Source organism: Meles meles, chromosome 1 (genome assembly GCF_922984935.1).
Source record: "Meles meles chromosome 1, mMelMel3.1 paternal haplotype, whole genome shotgun sequence".
Classification (NCBI taxonomy): domain Eukaryota; kingdom Metazoa; phylum Chordata; class Mammalia; order Carnivora; family Mustelidae; genus Meles; species Meles meles.
Window position 1 is genome coordinate 76,772,930 of NC_060066.1, and position 22,837 is coordinate 76,795,766.

The following is a 22,837-nucleotide window of genomic DNA, read 5'->3' on the forward strand; positions in this document are numbered from 1 at the left end:
ATAAACTTTCCACAATTTTTTTAATATATCTAGAAATTAATGATGCCCCCATTAAAATCTGTGAAAACTGAATATATAAAAAGTCCCAGTAGCATGGTAGGCCTTCGCCAAAGAGAAAAAACACCAGGATAAGAATGCAATCCTTAAAGACTTCTTAACTCCTGACTTGAAAAGATAAATACTATATGAGGAATCAGATGACAAGTGTTTCCAAATCATCTTGTTACTAATATACCAGCCAAAGTCCACAGTATCAAACATCTTTCTTTCTTATGTTTGCTTTCACAAATGATACGATTATAATCAGCAAGAGAAAGAAAGAGAATGTTCTCCACAAACAATATAGGTATTATCTCTGCTATTCCTCTTCCTCACAAAATTTGCTGGGAAGAGATCCATTTAGAAAAAGAAGAACCAGGGCGCCTGGGTGGCTCAGTGGGTTAAAGCCTCTGCCTTCAGCTCAGGTCATGATCTCAGGATCCTGGGACTGAGCCCAGCAATCCTGCTCTCTGCCCCGCAGGGGGCCTGCTTTCCCCTCTCTCTCTGCCTGCCTCTCTGCCTACTTGTGATATCTCTGTGTCAAATGAATAAATAAAACCTTAAAAAAAAAAGAAAAGAAAAGGAGAACCCGGGGGTCATATTAACTAGATATTACTAGATTCAAACTAAAAGTTTGAATTGTATTTTTTTTTCATTCTGTCAAATTCATGACCAATAAAAAATATTTTTAAAACACCAAGTAGCCATAGCCATGGGGTAAAAGAAAAAGGAATTATACCTGGCATACAGGATATATAAGTTACAACAGATCCATCTTGTATCTGCTATCTTTGTACTTCATTAAGGTATTGATTGGCATTGCTAGAAAAGAATAAATGACATTTCAGGGAACAACTATCATTTGGCTATTTGGTTTAAGCAGAGCTAGATTATACAGAGTGATTCCATCAAAGAATTAAGAAAATCATTTCAGTGAGCTCTTTATGACATCTTAGAGCAGAAGTCTTAGGGTTTTTACTCTTCTGGTAAGAACTATTTCTCAGAATACAGTTCTCTGGAATATGGGAATACAAACTAGGTCAATTCCTAGCTGATATCACTTTTTTCTAATTTAGAGAGACCTTGATGGCAATGGTTTTCCAAATCATGACAAACACTATTACCTATAGCATTTACCCTCTTCAAAGTACAAAAGGTCTTCAAAGCCACAGGTACTATGTTTTATGGTAGAACAATAGACTCTACCCTCAAGAACATTATTTTCTAGTGAAAGACAGAAAAATCAAACTCCATCCATCAATGTAATAAGCTAAATACACAGAAGGACCAATGGACTCAGTGCAAAGGGGAGCACCAGGTAAGATTTTATCTGCCAGTGTGTTTTTGTTTCTGGTTTTCATGTTTATTCTTTTCTTTTCCCAGAACTTATTTAATTTGATGCCTTATCAGTACATTTTGTAATTTAGGATGAAGAGCTCAGGTTTTCCAAGACCAGGGAGGAGGTTCCAGTGAATGCAGGATTGGGGGAAAACTCAAGCCTTTAATACTTGGAAGTCCAAGGGCTCTCTCTTTCAGGCCACAGTGACAAACTATTCCTTTCAAATTCCTTTTTTGCCCTGCTGGGTCCTGAAGGGCTTCTGCCCCTAGCACAACTGCCCCTGGTTATACCTGGCTACCTCACTGACCACTGTCCCAAGGATAACAACAGCTCTGCTTTCTAAGGTGACACCCCTGAAGTTAAGAATGTGTGTTTTTGTTGCATGCTGACATCCGCTGCTGTTAGACATTTTCCTCACTCCTCCTTGCCCTGGCAGCTAATGCAAAATATCAGATCTCAGCTTTGGGCATAGAGGTTCCAGCTCACGCTTCTAGACTGTAGGGCTGGGGGCTGATTTTTACGTAGTTCCCTGGTGCTGGCACTTACTGAAGTATTACCGTTCTGGCCCTTCAGTTGTTCTCCAGCAGCTTCATGACCCCTGAGTGCTGCTCCATCCATGACTCTACTGGATTGCAGCCACTTCTGGCAACACTTGGGAATTTGAAGATTTCCCAAGACAGATTCTGAAGATTTCTGAAGACAAAAATCTATCTTCTTATTTGAGTAAAAATGGAATTTATGCAGTTTCATTTATTTTCCCGGTTGTTGTATGTGTTTTCTAGGAGGAAAAGGGATGGTATTTTATGCTAAACTATAAGCTTCAGATTCTGTCAATAATACCAAGCAGGCATAAGCCTTCCTCCGAGAAAAGAGGAACCTGAAAAGTGGCCAAGGCCATAGTTTTCACTTCTTCAAAACATAGAGTATTAAATTATTCATATTCATTTAGTGAATGAATTGCCAATGTTTGTGACCTCTGTAGGAAGAATGATGAAATCTTAATTTATAAATATTTATCTTAAAATACTATGAAGATTAGGGAAAGAAAAGATCCTGTGCTGGGACACTAATGGCTTTCAAACTAGATTGAGGCTGAATGGGAGAAAAATGTAAAGAAAGAAAATACGGTCAAGAGGGACTCCACAACTGAATTGCTTTGGGGACACAATTTAAGCTGCTATGGTCATTTAACACATATATGTACTATACTATTTATGATCACATAGCTCAGTTGCTGCCCACAAATGCAAGCCACATACGTGATTTTAAATTTTCTAACAGGCACATTAAAAACAATAAAAACATGGACAAGATGAGATTAATTTTAATGATACTTACAAAATACTATCATTTCAATATGGTAACAAATTCCAAGGTTATTAGGGAGCTATTCTACTCTCTTTTTTGGTACTAAGTCTTCAAAACCTGGTGTGTGCTTTATATTTACACACTCATCTCAGACCAGCCACATTTCAAGTGCTCAATAGCCACATGTGGCTAGTGGCTACCATACTGGAGAGTGCAAATAAAGAGCAAGCAAACTATCTGTTCATTCAGGGATGTCCTGGACAAAAACTTGCAAGGAACTCTACTGAACAAGGTGGAATTCCATCTCAAGGTGGAATCTATTGTACCCACTGTAGCCATCTACTTCCTCCCTCTGTGAAGACTACCTAACAAACCGGGGTAGGCCTGAGCCATGCCCCTAGAACCTATTCTTAGACAACATTCTGGAAAGCTAGAAGAAGATGGAGATAATAGGCAGAAAGGAATCATCTTGAATCAAGAGCTCATAATCTCTTTATAGAAAAAGATTCTAGGGACACCTGGGTGGCTCAGTTGGTTAAGCCACTGCCTGCGCTCAGGTCATGATCCCAGGGTCCTGGGATCGAGTCCCACATTGGTTTCCTTGTCCAGCAGGAAGCCTGCTTCTCTCTCTGCCTCTGCCTGCTACTCTGCCTGCTTGTGCTCTCTCTCTCTCTGACAAATAAATAAAATCTTAGAAAAAAAGAAAAAGATTCTATCCAAATCTCATCTATTTGCTTTAAATCAAACAGGTAATCTTGTCATTTAGGAATCTTAAATTTTTATATTCAGTAAGATACATGAATATATGTAACAATATACATCATACTTAAAATTAGCTTACTTTGTCTTTTAAAAGATTTTATTTATTTGAGAGAGTGAGCATGAGGAAGAGCACAAGCAGGTGGAGAGGAAAGGCCGAGGGAGAAGCAGACTCCCCTGCTGAGCAGGGAGCCCAACTTACATGAGGCTCAATCCCAGGACTGTGGGATCATGACCTAAGCCAAAAGCAGACGCTTAACAGCTGAGCCACCCAGGGGCCCCTAGATTAGCTTACTCTTTATAAAATCAAGAGTTCTAATTATTTTTCAAGCTAGCTTGATACTCCTCCATTATATGTTTCTCTCTTTCAGCCTTGTACTGTTACAAAAGTGCAAAGCAGAAATTACGTTAGACAATGTAAATAGCATGTTGTTTGTATACAAGTGAATGCAACTAAAATTGCTTAGTGATTCTTCAAAAGGTTTTGTTTCTCTTTCTGCTATGAACTGAATATTTGTGCCCCCTACAAATTCCTATATGGAAACCCTAATCCTCAGTATGAAGGTATTTGAGTGTGGGACCCATGGGAGATGATTAGGGTTAAATTAGGTCATGAAGTTACGTCCCTCATCATGGGATTTAATGCCCTTATAAAAAGAAGAGACTTGAGGTCTCTCTGCGTGCATATACCAAAGAAGGCCATATGAAGACATAACCAGGAAAAGGGCCCTTACTGAGAACCCAATAACACTCAGAATCTGATCTCCGACTTTCAGCCTCAAGAACTGTGAGAAATAAATGTTGTTTAAACCATCCAGTCTGTATTTGTTATAGCAACCTTAACTAAAACATCCTCAGTAAGACTAAATATACTTCCAAAAATGTAGAGCATGAATTTATTAAGCAAAAGTACACTTCTACTCAACCAGTGTGCAAACTATGTCCAGGCTCCCAAAAGCGTCTAATCTAAAATAACAAGGTGTTATTATATGTATGCATTTAAATGCACAACATTTTGTCTAAATGTTAAGATTCCTGCTTTTATCTATCAAAAATTCTAAGTAGGTTCTCTCTCTCTCTCTCTGTCTCTTTTTAAAGATTTTATTTATTTATTTGAGAGCGAGAGAATGAGCAGGCAGAGCAGCAGGCAGAAGAGAGGGAGGAGCAGACTCCCTACTGAGTAGGGAGCCTGATGTGGGACTCAATCCCAGGACCCTGTGATCATGACTTGAGCTGAAGGCAGCAGCTTAACCGACTGAGCCACCCAGGTGCCCCTCTAAATAGGTTCTTAAAAAAAATAAATAAGCAATAGATTCATTGATTTAAAAAAAGGAAAAAAATATAACAAATTGTATTTTGATTAAAATTGTTACTGTATAGCAGATTTTAATTGTCCTTCATACAATATCCAAGCATAATATTTAAAACTCTTCCTTTTTAAAATGCTGCCTTGCAACCACAGTAATCTTAACAGTAAAGTATAATCTGTTCAAGGCTGATATATAGAGGTCTGGACAGCAAATGATCTCTGAAGAGACACATTTCCATTAAATACTAAGTCCACAGCACTTTGTATTATCCTACCATATGCAAATTTACAGGACAATAAAATGACATCAGTAAAAAAGGAAAACTTTATAGAAAAAAGCATATTCTCTCTCTTTGTAGGAGTTGAAAAAAAAAGTATATAGGTTTCCAGAGATTCCAGAAATATGAAACATATTTCATAGTGATTTTTTAAAGTTGGGTTTTTCTTAGTAAATTGTTTTTGGCTGAAAATTAAAAAGCCGAATATTACTAATGTACTCAAATGCTTTCTTATGTGAAAATGGGAATCTTTTTTTTCCAAGACATTTCATTTACGAATGAACCATTTTACTTGTTTCCTTCTCATTTCTAACTTTAAATAAACAGAAAATCGACCCTGTTCTTGAATAATCTCCAAAGACAAGCTTTAATCTTTCAAAGTTCAGCCTTTCAATATTTCTTACAAATAAATCCAAATTACTAGTATTGTATCCAAAAGGATTCCTCCCAAAGCGTCACATCTGAATTACAGCCTTGACATTTAGAAATTTGCTTTCTATGTCCACAATCGACAAACTGGGGAAAGAGCCAAGATGCCCTTCAACAGACGAATGGATAAAGAAGATATGGTCCAAATATACAATGAAATATTAGGTCTCTATCAGAAAGAATGAATACCCAACTTTTGCATCAACATGGACGGGCCTGGAGGAGATTATGCTGAGTGAAATAAGTCAAGCAGACAAAGTCAATTATCATACAGTTTCACTTACTTGTGGAGCATAGAAAAAACATGGAGGACATTAGGAGAAGGAAGGAAAGGTGAATTGAGGTAAATCAGAAGGGGAGACCAAGCATGAGAGACTATGGACTCTGAGAAACAAACTGAGGGTTTGGGAATGGAGGGGGTAGGGGGATGGGTGAGTATTAAGGAGGGCACATATTGAATGGAGCATTGGGTGGGGTACATAAACAATGAATCTTGGAACACTGAAAAACTAAACTAAACTAAATAAATAAAATCATAAAATAAAATAAAATAGAAATTTGCTTTCTAATAATGATCAAAATTATATTCTATATATTTAGTTACTAATTTTTTGTAATTTTTCTTATTATTGCATCTTTCTAAGTATTTAGGAACACTTAAAGATACCTTACCAAGAATAAACTTTAGTCTATATCTTGATAATCTATAAATCCAGCACAATAACCCAAACACACACTGCATATACCCAGCACTACATACAATGTAGTTACCATATAAAACTATTGTTGAACATGTATTACTGATTTCATTTTAATAATAAAAGACTTATTTAAGGAGCAGACTAATCTTCGTAAAGTAGTTTAGAGTCTACAGACTCCCTTCACACTCATTAAGTCTCATTTAATGTATGTAACAATTTTATGGAATTCTGCTTAATGGTCCCTAACCTACCAACTTAGTTTGGATAACTATTAACTTGATACATCTTAATCCAGTTAACAGGTTTCAAGTAGCATGTTCATACAGAGAATCAGCCTTCAGCACTAAGAAGTTTAAATTTAAATTAGTAATTTTCAAATGCTTGACTATAGCGACCTTCCCTATAAATACCTAAGTAGACAAATTATTAAACAGATGGGATATAAGAATCGTTTGTTAGTTCTCTCATTCATCCACTTATTCAATTTTTTGAGTACCTACTTAGTGACAGACACTGTTCTTACTGTTCCATACTGGCATCTAAATGGCATTTATGGGAACACAATTTATATTTTAAACTAATTGAGCAGGAGTTCTGGGTGGCTCAGTCAGTTAAGCATCTGACTCTTGATTTCAGCTCAGATTCAGATCTCAGGGCTGTGTGATGGAGCCCTGTGGTGGACTCCGTAAAGGGCATGGAGCCTACTTAAGATTCTCTCTCTCTCTTCCTCTGTCCCACTCTGATTCATGATCTCTTTCTCTATAAAATAAAATAAAATACTTGAGCAATGATCCCCTAATTTTTCATTTCATTAAAAGTTTTTATTTAAAAAAAAGTTTTTATTTAAATTCAAGTTAGTTAATATACAGTATAATATTAGTAGGAGTACAATATAGCAGTTCAACACTTCCATGTAATACCTGGTACTCATCACAGCAAGTGTACTCCTTAATCCCCATCACTTATTTAACCCATACCCCCACTCACCTCCCCTCTGATGACCATCATTGTGTTCCCTACAATTAAGAGTCTCTTTCTTGGGACGCCTGGGTGGCTCAGTGGGTTAAGCCGCTGCCTTCGGATCAGGTCATGATCTCGGGGTCCTGGGATCGAGTCCCGCATCGGGCTCTCTGCTCAGCAGGGAGCCTGCTCTCCCCCCCCCCCCCCCCGCGCCTGCCTCTCTATCTACTTGTGATCTCTCTCTGTCAAATAAATAAATAAAATATAACAAAAAAAAAATCTCTAAAAAAAAAAAAGTCTCTTTCTTGGTTTGCCTCTTCCCCCCCTCCTTTGCTCATTTGTTTTGTTTCTTAAATACCACATATGAGTAAAATCATATGGTATTTTCTTTCTCTGACTTATTTTACTTATCATATACTTTTTTTTTTAATTTTTTTTTTTAATTTGACAGAGAGAGATCGCAAGTAGACAGAGAGGCAGGCAGAGAGAGAGAGGGAAGCAGGCTCGCCACTGAGCAGAGAGCCCGATGCGGGACTCGATCCCAGGACCCTGAGATCATGACCCGAGCCGAAGGCAGTGGCTTAACCCACTGAGCCACCCAGGCGCCCCTATCATATACTTTTTAATTCTATCCATGTCATTGCAGATGGCAAGATTTCACTCTTTCTTATGGCTGAGTAATATCTTAGTGTGTGTGTATATACCACCTCTTTTTATCCTTTCATCAGTCAATGGACATGGGCTGTTTTCATAATTTAGGTATTATAGATAATGCTGTTAAAAACATCAAGGTACATGTATCCCTTTGAATTAGTACTTTTGTATTCTTTGGGTAAATACCTCGTAGTGCAATTGCTGGGTCATAGGGTAATTCTATTTTTAACTTTTTGAGGACCCTCCATACTGTTTTCCAAGGTTCTCCTCCATCCACATCCTTGCCAACATCTGCTGTTTCTTGTGCTATTTATTTTAGCCCTTCTGACTAGCACAAAAATAGACATCTAGATCAATGGAACAGAATAGAAAACCTAGAAATGAATCCACAACTATATGGTCAGTTAATCTCCAACAAAGCAGAAAAGAGTATCTAATGGGAAAAAGACAGTTTCTTCAATAAACGGTGTGAGGAAAACTGGACAGCAATATGCAAAAGAATGAAACTGGACCACTTTCTATACCATACACAAAAACAAAAATAAATTCAAAATGGATGAAAAACCAAAATGTGAGACCTGAAACCATAAAAATCCTAGAGGAGAACACAGGCAGGAACCTCTTTGACATTATCTGTCTCAACTTCTTTTTTAGATATTGTCTCCTGAGGCAAGGTAAACAAAAGCAAAAATAAACTATTGGGGATATGATAAAATAAAAAGCTTCTACACAGTTAAGAAAACAATCAACAAAACTAAAAGACAATCAATGGAATGGGAGAAGATGTCTGCAAATGATATATCCGATAAAAGGTTAGTATCCGGGGCACCTGGATGGCTCAGTGGGTCAAGCCTCTGCCTTTGGCTCGGGTCATGATCTCAGGGTCCTGGGATCAGGCCCCGCATCAGGCTGTCTGCTCCACAGGAAGCCTGCTTCCCTGCTCTCTCTGCCTGCTTCTCTGTATACTTGTGATCTCTCTCTCTGTCAAATAAATAAATAATAAAAAAGGTTAGTATCCAAAATTTCATAAATGGCTTATAAAACTCAACATCCAAAAAATGAACAATACAATTAAAAATGGGCAGAAGACATGAATAGGACATTTTTCCAAGGAAGACACACAGATGGCCAACAGACACATGAAAAGATGCTCAATGTCACTAATCATCAGGGAAATACAAATCTGATTTTTCACCATGCAAATTAAAAGAGTACTAGGGAAACAAAATTTTAATAATCTAACCATGTGAAGAAAACTATGAATAGACAATAAAATTAAAAATGAATACATAACTTGACAGCCCAATGAAAAGCAAGCTGAAACAAACAAAATCATCATACCCATATTTTAAAAAATCAGATATTTTGAAGGGATCACTTGCTTACCTTATCTTCAGGGAACTAAATTCAATTTAGAACATGGACCTGAAAATAGACAAAGTGCGTACACTTTCATAAGTACTATGGGGGTCACAATAATACAAGGCAAAATACAATAAATATTATTAACAAAAAAACTGAAACTTCAAAAATAGGAAAAATTAGTTTGGACTTAGGGAATAAAATTTATAATAACTTAGTTTCACTATATACATTCCTAATCTTGGGCAACTGAGATATGGGCTTTAAACTTTTTTGTAATATCATCTCAAACTGAGTCATTTTAATGGAAATACCCATTATGAGAAGCAGAAGCAGTAAATGGGAAAGCAATATATTATTACCCAGCTTCACCTCACAATGGACAGAATTTTAACAATGGAGTTCAAAAGGAGAATCTTAAAAATAGGAGAAAAGGTTAAAAAAATAACGAGAAGAAATTTCTGTGGTGCTACAACATTAATTAACTGCTACAACAGGATTCTATTTCCCAGACAATACTGCAAATATGCCTCTATGGTTAATATATTTAGCAAAATAAGAACTAAATGTAAAACAAATTTTAATTTTTAGTGATAAATTCTTCCCACATATTATAACAACCTACTCTAAAAAGAAAGCATATATATATTTTATATAAATATTTCAAGATGAGAAGACAGATATGGAATAATAGTAAGTAAAATACACCAGTTCCCAAATTCCAACTTACTTGATACAACAGTATTCTTTAACATGATAGTATTGATAGGTTATAAACTTATCATAAATTTTCAATACATTTTATATCACATATGTGCAATATATATTGTATAGCCATAATCTAATCAACAGCAAGTATATGTGCTTTTTGTGCCATTTGTTATACATACCATTTTTTTCAGTTTTTCTTTAAGTTGTAAAAATTCAAATAACTATCATATTTCTTGTTAAGGAGAAAATATTTTTTGAAACTATTATCTTGTGTGTATAGACTTTTTGTTATGCTGCATAGGAAAGAAGGAATAGGGATGCCTGGCTGGCTCAGTAGGTTAAAGCCTCTGCCTTCGGCTCAGGTCATGATCTCAGGGTCCTGGGATCGAGCCCACGTTGGGCTCTCTGCTCAGCAGGGAGCCTGCTTCCCTTCCTCTCTCTGCCTGCCTCTCTGTCTACTTGTGATTTCTCTATCAAATAAATAAATAAAATATTTAAAAAAAAGAAAGAAGGAATATGATAATGATGAAACATTCTTGATGCATCAGACTGAAAAATTAGATATTTATGTCTGATGCTACAGTTCTAATTGGATAACTCTTTTTTCCCCCCTTGCTCTCATTATCAAAGATGTATAAATTTAATTTGGTTGCTGGCATGGTCTCTTGGACTGAGCACAGTGTTTAAAAAAAAAAATAGAGTTCCAATCTTGGCCTATTGTTCCAGTTCTAATCTCAAGTTACTGAATGCTCTTGGATAAGTCATAAACCAAATCACATTTTTTTCAATTTCCTCATCTGTAAAATGGAGATAACTATCCTATAAGTCATTATTTAAACTGAAATTAAAAAAAAATACTTTTAAAATCTGAACTGAACATGCAAACACCCAACTCATATGAACCTTTATCTTTCAAATGGTGTGAAGTAGCTTCAAAATAAATGAGAACTTATAATTAAGAGTAGATGCTTAGAATGGCTCACCAGATCCAGAGGTTATTTGTAGTTTTATAATAAAATATGGGGCTCATTTACAATGTGCATCACAAATTTAAAAGACAAATGATCATCCAAAATGAATTTCACATAATAGAACCAGTTTCCAGTTAACAATGGAAATGATAGGAGAAGACTGAAGTTACTGTTCAACACAAAACTTCCTATTTTTCCTCCCTAAATCATAAATTGTTTACTAAAAGTATACAAATTGATACATTTGAAAATAAACTTGGTATAAATGCTGCACGTGTTTGTTTTAGCAGCATTTTCCTCTTCTCAATTCACAAACATCTTAGATGGAGACAAACAACTTTCCTGAAGAAATTTCCGGAACTTTTGACTCAATTCAATAAATAGTGAGTAACAATAGTGTCAACTGTTCTTAAAAAGGTATGCATAATTATATTTCTGTAAATTAAATGATATATTTCTAGGACTTCAGCTTACAAACCATAGGTATGGTGGAAAAGACAAACCTTTCCCTATTTCTCTCACTAAATATAACCAAAACCTAGGGACTTGATATCTAACACAAAAGGAAGAAGATTCTAAAAGGTAGAGAGAAGATGGAAGTCCAACTAAGAAAATCAGGATCCAAAGAACAACAAGATAATGAATATCATGGGTTTTCTTTTTGTTTCATGTTACAGAATGACCACCAGAGAAGCCATAAAGCCATAAACATCAATCAGAGAAGACACACAAAAAAAAAACCATCAAGAAAAGCCTGCTCTTTACCCAGGAAAGAGACAATCCAGCAAGACAGAAAGCTTTTAGATAATTATCACTCCACTTCAGCAAAACACTACAGGAAAAATTGCCCATTCCCAGCCCTAACAACAAAGGCCAAGTGGGAGTCTAGACTTCTGGCCTCACCAAACTATACCAAGGAACACTGACCCTCTGACAGTATTGGCCAGAGAAAGCTGAGTGGAGAACCAAGGAGTATGAGATACCCTCTTCCCTAAGGTCAGTGAAGACCATGGGGAGAACCTAGACTTCCATGCCCACCCAGCTCTAATGAGGCACACCTCTGTCTCTCACTGGGGTAGTCTAGCAGAATCAAGATTTCACCACCTCCCAGTGATAAAAAGGCTGTCTCTCTTCCAAGACAGTGTCAGTGGAGACCAAACGGGGACTCTTTTAAGTTTATATTCCTGCTCAGTGGAAACAAGGGGCAACCTCTATTCTCCCTCCAACCCCTCTTGTACAGACCCCAAGTGGGGACCTGGATTTCTACTCCAATCTGGCACTAGCAAAGCAGCACTTCCTTTAACCCTGCTAGAGACTTGTCAGGGGAAGCCTGCTAAAACAAGAAGCTTAAATAAGACAAGACCCAGAGTTTGATAACCTAATGTCCAACATGTCCAGGTTTTAGGAAAAAATGGTTATAGTGAGAATCAAGAAAATCTCAAGAAATTATATACTCTTATTTTACTTAATTTATAAATAACCTTTAATCATATTTTAATGATTTTTAACTGACAGAATTTTCTAAAATTAATGACAGACACAAAACCACAGATCCAGGAAACTCTGAGAACATAAAACAGCATAAATACAAGAAATTTATACCTAGGTACATTATATTTGAACAAAAGAAAACCAAAGACAAAGAGAAAATCTTGAAGGAAGCGGGGGCGGGGGGGGGGGGACGGACACTCTCCTTACGTATAAAGAAACAAGGATAAGAATTACATCAGACTTCTTGTCAGAAATCATGCAGGCAAGATGAAAGTGGAGTGAACTATAAAGTGTGAAAAGAAAAAAAAAAAATCCACCGACCTGGAATTCTTTATCCAGCAAAATTATCCTTCAAAGCCAAAGACAAAGATTTTCTCAGACAAAAACTGAAGGAATTTGTTGCCAGAAGACCTGCCCTGCAAGAAGTGTTAACAAGAAGTTCTTGAGAGAGAAAAAAATTACATAGGTCAGCAACTCAACTCTACATTAAAAAAGGAAGATTGTCAGAGAGGGAATAAATAGATGTAAAATAAAAGTTTTTTTTATTAATTGAACTAATTAACTGCTAGTTCAAAGTAGTAATAGTAGAAATGTATTGAGTGATTATAGAAATTAAATAAATGAAATGAATGACAGTAATGCTGTAAGGGATGGAAGAAAGAAACTGGGAATACTCTGGAGGGGGGCTGGGGGATGTACAGGGGAATATTTTGTACTATTTGCTCAATTTTTCTGTAAACTTAAAAGAGTTTTAAAAAATAAAGTCTATAAATAAAACACACACAAAAGCATATGATGTAAATATCAAAAGGCAATTAAAAAACTACTTGATTTTCACTGTTGCCAACAGAAATTATACAATACTTGATCAAATGAGATAATGTAGGTATATGCATGACATACAAGGGAAATTGAGCACATTAAACACATTCAGTCAATAAATGGTACCATTATTAGTAACAAGCTGATAAGACAAAAAGTAAAGCAAAATTATGGAACTGAGAGCTTTTGTAAAGAGCCTTTTTAAGGTAGCAGATTCCTTTTATTGGATTAATAAACGCCAATTCACAACTGAAATAATTCTAACTAGATTTGAGGTGAGCAAGATGAAAAATAGAGAAAAATGAGGAAGCAAAACCAAGAAACAACAGCTTCCATATAACAAAAAAGACATTCAATAATATCATTAATGAATATCTTTAAACAGAGGAAATCACCTTTGAACAATAAAATAGAAAAAAAGATATTTTTATAAATTCTAAGCTATAATAACCTTCCATTATCTATCTGTATGAACTTCAAAAATAGAAAATATGAAACTCTGATTACAGCTTCACAGGGTGATATCCCTGTCTTTGTTGGATAGATATTTTAACCTTTTCATATCCATAAGATATAACATTTGCTCACTAAATTATGGAATAAATAAAGTACAGATGTAGGATCAATAAAGTAGTTGGCAGAAATGACAGTGCAAATCTATTAAGGGCCAAGGAGGACGCTGAAATCCATGAGCAGATGAAACATGAAAGAGTAAGAGTCATAGGAAAAGGGAAAGTATGAGTTTCATGTATTAAAAAATAAGAAGTCTCATTGATTTGAAAACAATAAATCAATGGTCCTTAATGACAATTCGACAATCTGAAGTCAAGGTTTGTGTGTAAAAATAGAAAGTGATCAAATAAAAGAGAATTTTTGCTTTTAAAAACTATTTTCTATCATGTAATGATAGATTTAAAAAAAAAAAATTGCATCTCAGGGCGCCTGGGTGGCTCAGTGGGATAAGCCGCTGCCTTCGGCTCAGGTCATGATCTCAGGGTTCTGGGATCAAGTCCCGCATCGGCGGGGAGCCTGCTTCACTCTCTCTCTCTCTGCCTGCCTCTCTGTCTACTTGTGATCTCTGTCTGTCAAATAAATAAATAAATAAATAAATAAATAAATAAATAAAATATAAAAAAAAATTGCATCTCATATAGAACAGATTGAAAAGACTTTAAAATGTTAAAAATGTTTACAATTCTACCAGTTCAAATTTCACTGCTCGGTGGGGAGCCTGCTTCCCTCTCTCTCTCTGCCTGCCTCTCTGTCTACTTGTGATCTCTGTCTGTCAAATAAATAATAAATAAATAAATAAAATCTAAAAAAAAAATTGCATCTTATATAGAACAGATTGAAAAGACTTTAAAATGTTAAAAATGTTTACAATTCTACCAGTTCAAATTTCACATTTTAGAATTAGGATATATTTCCCCCCCCTGCAACTGCTGTGTAAAAAAAAAAAAATTTTAAATTATGTCCTATATAACACATGTTCCATTATCTAAGCTAACATTGCTTGATTTTATTATAAAGCCCAAGTAAGTACAAAATTTGAATTGCTATATAAAGTTCCTATTAAAATGTACTCTTCAGATAGAACATGAAATAGCAGAATTTTTTTTAAAAGGATATCAACAAAATATAAGAAAAACATTCAAGAACCTCCCATTTCCAAGTAAATCACTTCTCTCAGTCTTTTAAGTTGATCATATTTAGTTTTTATGAACAAAACGATTAAATGACATTTAGAACAAACATTAACACATTAACACCGTCTTAAAGGAATCAAAATGAATTTGTCAATTACCCTCCCATTCTGCCAGTAGCCAGATATCATCCTAGTCTCCTTCCAGAAAATCAAATTTATGCTGAAGTCCCAATGTTCCTTTTCCAGAATCACAAAGATACCACAAAAGAAATAAAGGAATTCTTACAAACAAGTAGGAAAAGATGCTTAAGAGAAAATTAAGAGACTCATTATAGAATTCAAAAGAATTAAAAAAATTCTAAATTTCTATTGCTTAGAAATAGAAAAGCATAATCAAGTTCAATCAAAGAAACAGAATACTGCTTTACCTTGTCAGCCCCCCACTCTCATCCACATACTGAAGCCAAAGGATGTGACATCATGGTCCAACAATCATTATATGGGTCCTCTGCAATTATATGGTCAAGAACATATTTTCTTAAGATCTAGTGAAGAGTAATTACATAGAAGAAACTATTAATAGTGGTTGTATGTGAATAATGGAGAGGAAGAACTTTTCCTTTTCATGGCTCCAAAGTTTTATTTTCCCTCCTCACAAGCATCTATTAGCTTTATAATTGAAATAAACCCAAATAATTATCAATTAATATATAACATCTTAGCCTTCCAGCTTACAAGCAAAATCATGTCTTCTCTTTATAGGAACGTAGATCATAAAAATAATCTTACAATCTAAAATACTATAAGAAAGGAGCTAGAAAAATCATATATACTTCATCAACAAATGATAAAAAGCATTTACTAATTGCCCTTTCATTTACGCACAACAACAACGCAACATAAAAACAAGAGGCCCTGCATTCTATGAAAATTTAGTTTAAACAGAAAATGCTGACTCAAGACAAGTAAGATGGATAAAAAGCCAAAGCCAAAACGAAACAGTGCTTTTAACAACATGTATTAGGTTAAGGCAGAAAGTTGGGAGTTTACTTTTCAAAAGAGAGGAAGAGTCAACTCAGAAATCACAAACAACTGAGTGGAAATAACTGCCTGTTTAAAAATTCATCACCTCTGTTCAAACATATTTTAAATTTGCAATGGAAAAACATTTCTTTTAAGAATGTTTTAAAAAGACCTAAAATTGCTGGCTTTTATATCATATCTGTTTTTAAAAATTAGTTGAAGTTTTAATATTAAATATAGGTACAAGATTAGTTAACCTATCAGAATACCTTCCTACAGCATTCAACACCTTCAAAAATATATGTTTTTTGGGGCACCTGGGTGGCTCAGTGGGTTAAGCCTCTGCCTTTGGCTCCGGTGGTGATCCCAGGGTCCTGGGATTGATCCCTGAGTCTAGCTCTCTGCTCAGGAGGGAGCCTGCTTTCTCCTTTCTCTCTTTGCCTGCCTCTCTGCCTAATTGTGATCTCTGTCAAATAAATAAAATCTTAAAAAAAAAAATATATATATATATATATATATATTTTTTTTTTCCTTTATTTTTCCTATTTGTGATCTGGAGAGAAATGTTTTAAATACAATGGGGAAAGAAAGACATCACAAGTTATTAGTAGAGTGCTCACTTCAGCAGCATATATCCAAGTTATTAGTAGAGATGCGAGGGAGGGCACAGGGTTCTCTGATTGTATTAAAAAGTATTACAGTTAAACAAGGATGTCTACTCTCACCACTTCTATTCAACATAGGACTGGAAGTCCTAGACACTCCAATCAGACAAGAAAAAAAGAAGATATCCATATTGATAAAGAAGTTAAACTGCCACTATCTGGAGATTACATAACTATAAAGAGAAACCCCTAAAGACTTCATTAAAAAACTTAAAACTAATAGATGAATTCCGTAAAGTTGTAGAATACAAAATTAATGCTCAAAACTCAACAGCATTTCTATACACTAGTAACAAAGTAGCAGGAAAAAAATTTTTAATTCCCATTTACAGTTGTACCAAATAAAAATGAAATACCTAGGAATAAACTTAACTAAGGGAATGAAAGTCTATACTCTGAAAACTACAAAACCCTCATAAAAGAAACTGAAGATGACAGAAACAAACGAAAAACACTGGAAAAATAGTCCATGCTCATGGATTAGAAGAATTAATACTGTTAAAAATCTTACTACCCAAAGCAACCTACAGAGTCAGTGCAATGAATCTGTACCCTACTGAAATACCAATAGAATTTTTCATAGAACTAGAACTTTAACAAATAATACTGAAATTCTGTGTAACTACAAGACTCCGAATAGCAAAAGAAATCTTGACAAAGAACGAACAAAGCTGGAGGTAACACAATCCCAGATTTCAAGATACAGGACAAAGTTGTAGTAATCAAAACAGTGTGGTAGTATCATAGAGATCAATGGGAAAGAAAAGAAAGCCCAAAAACAAATCCACACTTACATGGTTAACTTATCTACGAAAAGGAGGTAAGAATATACAATGGAGGAAAGACAGTCCCTTCAATACATGGTTCTAGGAAAACTGTACAGCTACATGCCAAAGAATGAAAGTGGACCACATTTTAACACCATACTCAAAAACAAACTCAATTTGGATTAAAGATGTAAAGGTGAAATCTGAAGCCACAAAAATACTAGAAGACAATACAGGCAGTAAATTCTCTGACACTGACTGTAGTAATATTTTTCTAGATATGTCTCCTAAGCAAAGGAAACAAAAGCAAAAATAAACTATTTGGACTGTATCAAAATAAAAAGTGTTTTCACAGCAAAGGACTCTACCAGCAAAACCAAAAAGCGGCCTACTGAATAAGAGAAGATATTTACAAATGATATATCCAGTAAGGGGCTAATATCCAAAACATATAGAGAACTTCTACCACTCAACACCAAAACAAACAAACAAACTAACTAATTTAAAAATGAGCAGAGAACCTGAATAGATATTTTTCCAAAAGTCCTACAAATGGCCAATAGATACATGAAAAGATGCTTAACACCACTCATCATCAGGAAAATACAAATCAAAACTATAATGAGATACCACTTCACACCTGTCAGAATGGCTAAAATCAAAAACAAAAGAAATAATGAGTGTTGGCAAGGGTGTGGAAAAAAAGAAACCCTCGTGCACTGCTGGTGGGAATGTAAATTGGTATAGTCATTATGGAAAACAGTATAGGGGTTCCTCAAAATATTGAAAATAGAAACACCATATGATCCAATAATTCCATTACTAGATATTTACTCAAAGAGAATGAAAGCATGAATTTGAAAAGCTTTATGCAATCCTATGTTTACTGCAGCATTATTAACAATAGCAAAGTATGGAAACAATCTAAGTATCGGTCAATAGAAAAAAAGCATAAGGAAGATGTATGTGCATGTACATACACATACATGTATGTATACACACACAGGGAAAAAGTGTTCTTGCCATTTGCAACAACAGGGATGAACATATAGGGTATAATGCTAAATGAAATAAGTCGGACTGAGAAAGACAAATACCATATGATTCCACTCGCATGTGGAATTCTAAAAACAAAACAAATGAGCTAATAAACAGTGTCAGAAGACACTGGAAGAAAATCATCTATATGCTAAAGAAAAAATTTGTTTACTTCAAATTCAATGTCCAATGAATAAGGATAAAATAAAGACTGTCATTAAAAACAACTGAATTGGCTACTAGAAGAACCTAAAAGAAATGTTAGAGGATCTATTGGCAGAAGTTTAGTAATTCCACAGAGCAGAAAGTATAAAAAGCAATGCATAACAAAGAAATTATACATAGGAAAAGCAAGGAAATATGATTGTACATAATAAAAATAATAATGTCTTCTGACTTTACTATTAAAAAAGATAGAAAAAAGTCAAAACACATAAATTGGAAAAGAGTGATCAAAATACACTACTTGGAAAGGTAAAGATGTCAACTTTAGACTACTGAGTTAAATATGCAAGCTAAAATTTCTAGAGTAACTATCATAATAACAATATTTCAAATCGAACAGGAAAAAAATCTATCAAAATAAAAGAAGGTAAGAAAGAATAGGAAAATAAATACAGAAAAGGTAAAACACATAACACAAGAGGCCAAAAATTTTTCACATATATGACTAATTCAGATAAATTTAAGTAAATAAGCAAAATGCTTCATTTAAAAGATAAAGAATGCTATGGGGCGCCTGGGTGGCTCAGTGGATTAAGCCACTGCCTTTCGGCTCAGGTCATGATCTCAGGGTCCTGAGATGGAGCCCCACATCGGGCTCTCTGCTCCGCAGGGAGCCTGCTTCCTCCTCTCTCTCTGCCTGCCTCTCTGCCTACTTGTGATCTCTCTCTCTGTCAAATAAATAAAAATAAAATCTTTAAAAGATAAAGAATGCGACCTGCAAGATGGCGGGGAAGTAGGAGGAGGCACCATTTCAACCTGTACCCTAAAGTGAGCTGATTACCTACCAAAGAACTCCGACCACCCATGAAATCAGCCTGAGATCAGAATTATACACGTCTGGATCTCTACTGGAGCAGAAGACGCCAGTGGCAGGTAAAGCAGACTGGGAGCATCAGACTGATATCGGAAGATAAACAAAAGGGGGAGGGAGCCACCAGAGGTGACCGATTGGAAAGTAACACCCCAACACGAGAGTGCTCTGCGTCCGGGGACCAGCATTAACTTGGAGTCTGGTTGAAAGCACTCAAAAAACAAACAGCAAAGGATCGCGGTGGGGGGGTGGTAATAGTGGGAACCTGGGCGGTTAGGGTCAGGGACCTAAGTCCCCGGACCCAGGACAGCCTCCCCTGGCGTGGAGCCAGAGAGAGTGCGGCGGAGAAATCAGGTCTCCGTCCCTGAGCCGCGAGTGCACCTGAACGCCAGCGCCTGAGAATGAGTGGGGTCTGTCTCCCGAGTGGGGTCTGTCTCCCGTGAGGGGCTGGGAGCCTGGCCTGACGGCAATCCTGAAACGCACGCGTCCCACACCCTCCCTTGGGATAGGTGCTCATAGGCGCTAACCTGGAGCTCTGGCAGCAGGAAAAACCAGACATTCCCAGCCCGGGACAGCGGGAAAATCTCAGTGCGCGATCTCTGCTCGGAACCTCTCTGGCGGTCTGGAGCGGCCTAGACAGCCACCGCTGCCCTGGTTTTGGGCACAACGAGGAGCTCCTGCATCCCCAGGGACAGTGACCCAGAACCAACTCTGCCAGCAGCTTTTGCAAAACAGTCTGAGGCATCTCTTTGAGAGGGAGGTTGGGGTGCTGTTTGCTCTCCTCTAAACCTCCAAAAACCATCAAAAGCTGTCAAGGCGAGAGAAAGCAGATGAAAGAACATAAAAACCCCCAGAGAACAAAAGGCTGAAAAAAAAAAAAAAAACAGTTTCCTGAAAAAAAAAGAGCTCACCCCTTGAGGGGAGTGGGAGGACCTAACTCAGGGAATATCATTGTTGTCTGAAAACCCACGTGGCAGGCCCCTCCCCCAGAAAACCAACCAGGAAGGAAGGAAAAAAAAAAAAAAGACTACAAGAGAACAACCACCACTACTTCATAAATACAACTTTTATTTTTAACTCTTTACCAATATTCTGGTTCTTTTTTTTTTTATACATACAGATAATTTTTTAACCTATTTACCATCACACCGAGATGTTCAGTACATCAAATTCTTTAATAACCTTCTAACCTGAAATTTTTGATACATACACCCGTGTTTTTCTTTTGTTTTTCTATTTTTTTAATTCTTTTTTAATTTTAACTTAGTTTAGTCTAGTTTATTCTTTTTTTAATTTTTATTTTCTACTATACATATAGAGTTAAACTTCAAGGTAACCCCCTTTCCCCAATCAATGCTACCCCTATAGGCAAACCAGTTTCTAATCCCCCTGTAACTTAGGAAAGTTGAGTCCCTTAACAAAAACATCAAGATACCTTCAGGAAGAATCAAAATAAACTTCCTCACCCACACTGAGAATCTATAACCATTCTCCCAATTTTTCCTTCTGTCGGTGTTTCTGTGAATTTGTGTCTGTCCTGACAATATATAAATCTTATACTTGGGATTCTTTCTGAGGAGGTTTTTCCCTTTTTTTGCTTATATATACATATTTTTTTCTCTTGTCATATACTTTTATCACTCTTTTTGTCTGTCTGTTTTGTTTGTATACTCCACAAATCTTACCTTGTGGCCCATTTGGGCTGAGCCTTCTCTTGTATCTTCCCTTTTTTTCCTATCTCTCTCTCTCTCTCTTTTTTTTTTCTTCCTTTTTTCTTTCCCCCCCCTTTTTTTTTCTTTCTTCTTCTCTATTTCTTTTTCTTTTCTTTTTTCTCTCATTTGGGTGGGGAATCCTGATTGCACAGAAGCGTTCCAGGGTGCACATTGACTGCACCACAATCGGTAAGTCCAGCTGCATCTGTTTAGTCACCTCTTACCAAAATGACTAGGAGGAGGAATACCCAACAGAAGAAAAATACAGAGGATGGGCCTTCTGCAACAGAACTAATGGCTATCGACATAGACAATATGTCAGAAAAGGAATTCAGACTAACAATTATCCAGGCAATAGCTAGGTTGGAGAAAGCCATGGATGACCAAACAGAATTGATTAGGGCAGAACTGAAAGCCACCAGGGATGATGTTCACAATGTTAGGGCAGAACTGAAAGCCACCAGGGATGATGTTCAAAATGCTCTCAATGAGTTCCAGTCCAATCTAAATTCTCTAAAAGCTAGGGTAACTGAAACAGAAGATAGAATTAGTGATCTGGAGGACAAACAGATAGAGAGAAAGGATCAGGAGGAAGCCTGGAACAAACAGCTCAGAAGCCACGAAAACAGAATCAGGGAAATAAACGATGCCATGAAACGTTCCAACGTCACAATTATTGGAATCCCTGAAGGGGAAGAAAAAGAAAGAAGTCTAGAAGATATAGTGGAAGAAGTTGTCTATGAAAATTTTCCCAATCTCACGAATGGAAACAATGTTCATGTACTAGAGGCAGAAAGATCTCCTCCCAAGATTTTAGATTCTCGAAAGTCCTCACGGCACCTTATAGTTAAAATGGGGAATTATGTTTCAAGAGAGACCCTCTTAAAAGCAGCTAGGACAAAGAAACTTCTTACATACAGAGGAAAGCCCATTAGAATAACGTCAGACCTTTCCACAGAGACCTGGAAAGCCAGGAAGGGCTGGCAAAATATATTCAGAGTACTAAATGAGAAGAACATGCAACCAAGAATACTCTATCCAGCAAGACTGACATTTAAAATGGATGGAGAGATAAAGAGTTTCCAAGACCAGCAAGGCTTAAAAGACTATGCAACCACCAAGCCGACACTGCAGGAAATATTAAGGGGGGTCCTATAAAAGAGAAAAAATCCTAAGAATATCATTGAACAGAAATATAGAAACAATCTATAGACAGAAAGACTTCAAAGGCAACACGATGTCAATAAAAACCTATCTCTCAATAATCACTCTCAATGTGAATGGCCTAAATGCGCCCATAAAACGACACAGGGTTGCAGATTGGATAAAACGACAGGACCCATCCATATGTTGTCTACAAGAGACCCATTTTGAACCTAAGGATACACCCAGACTGAAAGTGAAGGGATGGAGAAGCATCTTTCATGCCAATGGGCCTCAAAAGAAGGCCGGAGTAGCAATTCTCATATCAGATAAATTAGATTTTAAACTAAAGACTGTAGTCAGAGATACAGAAGGACACTACATAATTCTTAAAGGTACTATCCACCAAGACGATCTAACAATTGTGAATATCTATGCCCCCAATATGGGAGCACCCAATTACGTAAGAAAACTATTAATCAAGATAAAGAGCCATATTGATATGAATACAATAATAGTAGGAGATCTTAATACGCCTCTCTCAGAAATAGATAGATCATTGAAGCAGAAAATTAATAAAGAAATAAGAGCATTGAATGAAACATTGGACCAGATGGACCTCATAGACATATACAGAACATTCCACCCTAAAACAACAGAATACTCATTCTTCTC